We start from the raw sequence: 5,000 nt of genomic DNA on the forward strand, positions 1-5,000 counted from the left end.
GCGGTGGTGGTGGTGGTGGTGGTGGTGGTGGTCACTTTCTATTTGCTAATGTATTTTTTCTATCTTGAATTACTCCCGTGTTTTCAATCTTGTACTATATTTTTCTTGTTAAGTAAAATCGTATAGTTTTCTTTTTTTTTCTTTATGTGTGTGTGTGTGTGTGTGATAATGTTCTAGTTTATTTTTGTTTTGTTTCTATGTTCCAAAACACTTTTATGAATGGACTATAAATCTTTTTTGTTTTGTTTTGTATTAAGATTGTCGACGAGACGAGGTGGTCAAACTTAATTTTTTATATATATTTTTTTCCTTTCCTCTTTTATATTTTTTTTGTTTGCTTCGTTTTTTTTTATTCACTTGCGTTATTTAATCTCTCGTATATATTTTCTTTCCTCTCTTATTTCGCTTTTTTCTTATCACGTTATTCTATGTAATCTCTTTCTTGTATATGTATTCACGTCACCTTCCAATATTTCCTTTCTTTCCTTCCCTTTCTTTATATTCTACTTTATTTTATGTCTATCAATTCATGTATTTAGTTTCGTTTTCTGCTTTTTTCTTTATTTATCTATTTATCTTCCTCTTTTGTTTTCATTTGCTTTTTCCCACTTTTATTTCGTGTTCTTGTTATATTTGTTATTTTATTGAAGTTTTCTTTTTATTTTCATTCATTCAGTTTCTTTTTTCTTTATTTTTTTTTATCAAGTTTCAATTTCTTATCACTCAGTTTCTATTCGTTACATTCACTCAGCGTTTCTCTTACAATTCAATCACTTTGTCTCTTTTTTTCTTTCAATAATTCACTCAAGTTACTCTTTATTACTAATACTCAATGACTTCCCATCAGATCTCCACGTAAGTCTCCCTTTTTTCACTGATATTCCCTTCAATTCTTCCTTATTATCTTAACGTTTCTATTAATTATTGTTTATCCTTAGGTTTGGTGTTCGTGTTCGTCTCCACCCGCCGGCCAGCACCTCTTGTGTCTCTCTGCAGCAAATGTTCACTGTTTTGGCACACTGGTTACAGGAACACACCGCCACTCCAGGTATACACGCAGGCACGTACACACACCTGCCGCTATGTGCACGCCGCCTCTATCTCTTTCTCGTTTACGCTTGTGACATGTATACCTCTAAGTTGCGATGGTATTCTTTGCGTGTACGTGTATTGGTGGACACACACACATACGTACACACACAGACGCACACGCACACACATACGCGGTCACAAAAGGCGCCGTGTGTCGTGCATTTGTAGGTTCAAAAAAAGAGCGTGGTTGGCTTAAGTATGTACAGCACGAGTGGGAATTAATGCGCTTCTTGTTTTTTATTTATTTTTTGGGTTTTGGTTTGGTTAGGAAAAAATTTTGGCTGCAAGATCGGAGAGGAGGGAAAAATATATAATGTTAGACCGTATCATCAAAATGGCCTTAAAAATATGCTGAGGTAAAATGATGGTTGTTTTTATTTACTACCGGAAAATTTGGTGGTATTTTTTTTGGGGGGTATTCTTTTTGGTCTACAGGGAGGGTCTGGTTGGCTACACTGGTTGTCTTGTAGGGGAAAATTATGTTTGGTGTGGCTAAAATGTGCTGTGACTCTACTACTACAATAATAATAATAATAATAATAATAATAATAATAATAATAATAATAATAATAATAATAATGAGAGTATAGAGTAATAACAATAAGCTCACAAAATTTTGCATGATAATAATAATAGCAATATAAATTCTGAATACAGACATTCCCATTCTCTCTCTCTCTCTCTCTCTCTCTCTCTCTCTCTCTCTCTCTCTCTCTCTCCAGAATACAGATGAATAATAATAACTTCAACTACACACTCCTCTCTCTCTCTCTCTCTCTCTCTCTCTCTCTCTCTCTCTCTCCCAGAGCGGCCACGCCCCAGCCCTCCAGCCAGCGAGCAAAACATAATGAGACAAGACAGTGAATGAGTCCCTCGCGTTGGGCTAAAAGCTGCTCTACTCAAAAACATTCGCTCCGTTTCAGAATTTAAAGGTCAGAGAATTACCCTGATCTAAACGAACTGAACTTAACAAAATTTAACCCTAACTTAACTTAACCCACCCTATTTCTATCTAGCTGTAATGTGATGTAATATAGTCTAACATACTCTATATTAACTCAACTCTGCCTTATCTGACATTAATTTGATCTCATTTGAAATAACATAATCAGATTTAACATTAACATAACGTAATCTAATATATCGTTATCTATTTTTTAACCTAATATAGTCTAACATACTCAATATTACCCTAAACTTGCCTTGCCTAACATTAACTAACTTTACTTAACCTAACCTAACCTAATGAGATTTAACACTAACATAACGTAATCTAATCTATCGTTACCTCACTCATTTTTTTACATAATATAACCTAACATACTCAACATTACCCATACCTTGCCTTGTCTAACCTAACCTAACCTAACCTAACGTATCCTAACTTTGTCTATTTCAATCTAAGGGAATATAGTTTAAAATGTTCTAACCTAAGCTAACCTCGTCTCACCTAACATATTCTAACTTCATCTGACTTACCTTGCCTTACCCCAACACAATTTCGTACAATCTGACTGACTCTGACCAAATTTAAAGTAACTTAACGTGACACAACTTAGCTTAAACTAGATGAGATGTAGACGACCTAACCTTCACATGACTTCACCTCATCTTACCTCACTTTATCTCACCTCATCTAACTTCATCTCTAACCCAGCTTAACCTAACCTCACTTCACCTTACTTTACCTCATATCACCTCACCTCAATTCACCTCCTCTCACTGCACTTCCCCTCACCTCACCTCACCTCTAACCCAGCTTAACTTAACCTAAATCCCATCCAGACAACCTCACCTCACCTTACCTAACCTAAAACTAACCCATCCTAACCTAACCTCACCTAAACCTACCCCATCATATCTTATCCTTCCAGCCTGGGGGACGCTAACCAGATCTAGAGTAACCAAACGTAACAGAGCTTCACGTAACCTAAATTAGACTGAGACGGCAGGTGTATATAGGTAGACAGACAGAGGTAACTGCCACGTGGAGTTCTGTACTTCTTGTAGCTTCACTTATTTTCAAATGAGCTTATATTTTTATGCAACTTAACTCTCCTCTCCCTCTCCCTCTCTCTCTCTCTCTCTCTCTCTCTCTCTCTCTTCTGACCCCTCCCATTACTCTAAATATAAAAGATAGATAAGAAAAGAGCTTGTTTAGGAAGTGTCTCTTATCTTTCATTAATATACATTGCAGTTCTATCATTCCTTTTTCTCTTCTTTTTTTATTTTTGCAGCCACGCCCTAAAAAAAAGCTATTTGTAATGGTTAAATGTGACTGGTGCCTTTATTTTTATCCTCTGAGACCAATTAGTATTTATATTCAAAGTTGTGCTCTCTCTCTCTCTCTCTCTCTCTCTCTCTCTCTCTCTCTCTCTCTTATATTATCATCTACGTCTATTTTTATGATCCATTAGTATCTTTTCCTTATTCTCATTCTCTCTCTCTCTCTCTCTCTCTCTCTCTCTCTCTCTCTCTCTCTCTCTCTCTCTCTTATATTATCATCTATGTCTATTTTTATGATCCATTAGTATCCTTTCCTTATGCTCTCTCTCTCTCTCTCTCTCTCTCTCTCTCTCTCTCTCTCTCTCTCTCTCTCTCTCTGGTCTTCACACATGGCCGATATAGATCCTCAATTATTCATTTTCACTAATCAAACTCTCCCTCCCCTTCCTCACTCTCTCTCTTCCTCTCCCTCTCTTACTCATACCAACACACACGCCCTCTCCCAGCTCTCCCATTACCTTAATCCCACTCTCACCTCCCTCCTTTAAATAATGGCACGGGAGGGAAGGTAATGGGGACTTAGATTTCACTGTCTGAGATCTTACATAAAGAAAACGACTTAGCATTACTATTATTATTATCATTATTACTATTATTATTACTACTTGTGCTATTAACCAGGTGTTCTAAGGGAAAATAAGGTAGTAATAGAAAATAAGTATACGTACACACACACACACACACACACATACACACATATACAACATACATACACTCACTCACTCACAAACACACGATAAATGAGTAAATAAAAAAAAAGCTTCAAAATAAAATGTACTCAAATTACAGAAACGCAATACAAAACAGCAATAAAGGACACAGTTAAGGCGCGGTAGTGTGGAGGCGCTGGGTGTAATTACAGGTGTATGAAGGTAAAGGTAACAACACGAGGCTTGGATGGCCAGGTGTAATGGGAAAGCTGGAGGGAAAAGGAGCAAAAGTGACGTGTTTTATGTAAGGTGTGAAGTAATGGGTGCCGAGAGAGAGAGAGAGAGAGAGAGAGAGAGAGAGAGAGAGAGAGAGAGAGAGAGAGAGAGAGAGAGAGAGAGAGAGAGAGAGAGAGAGAGAGAGAGAGAGAGAGAGAGAGAGAGAGAGAGAGAGAGAGAGAGAGAGAGAGAGAGAGAGAGAGAGAGAGAGAGAGAGAGAGAGAGAGAGAGAGAGAGAGAGAGTCATAACATAGTAAGATGAGTAAGATGAATGATGTAAAAAGTGTAAATCATTAGTTTTTGTGTGTGTGTGTGTGTGTGTGTGTGTGTGTGTGTGTGTGTGTGTGTGTGTGTGTGTGTGTGTGTGTGTGCAGGAGAATCACAACGAGTGGAGTGGAGTGTTGAATGGATCACGATAATCAATAAATAAACTTAGGTTAGGTTAGCAAACACACACACACACCCACACACACACACACACACACACACACACACACACACACACACACACACACACACACACAGACACACGACACTATCTCTTCACCACCACCACTACCACCACCACCAGCACCACCACGCCCTAGCAAGCCACACAGAAGAACAAGATATAGAGAGAAAAAACACAAAAAATAATAAAAAAACAGAAAAAACACAGAAAGGGGGAAAGGGAGACAGAGAGAGACAAGAAGAGGA

General features: G+C 37.7%; 1 protein-coding gene across 8 annotated transcripts in view; it reads right to left on the reverse strand.

Annotated features, from left to right (window-relative positions):
• LOC123508622 (alpha-catulin-like) overlaps nucleotides 1-5,000 on the reverse strand; it is a 157,365-nt gene that overhangs the window by 111,199 nt on the left and 41,166 nt on the right. For 2 of the 8 annotated variants that reach the window (XM_045262442.1, XM_045262441.1), the window contains exon 2: nucleotides 1-990. This exon is cut by the window's left edge and continues 942 nt beyond it. The exons of 5 other annotated variants lie outside the window; for them this stretch is intronic. The gene's annotated coding sequence lies outside the window, so the exon portion shown is untranslated. Of the gene's footprint in view, nucleotides 1,374-5,000 lie in introns of all 8 variants that reach the window. One more of the 8 variants, XM_045262440.1, reaches the window with a different exon arrangement.

Source organism: Portunus trituberculatus, chromosome 25 (assembly GCF_017591435.1).
Source record: "Portunus trituberculatus isolate SZX2019 chromosome 25, ASM1759143v1, whole genome shotgun sequence".
Lineage (NCBI taxonomy): Eukaryota > Metazoa > Arthropoda > Malacostraca > Decapoda > Portunidae > Portunus > Portunus trituberculatus.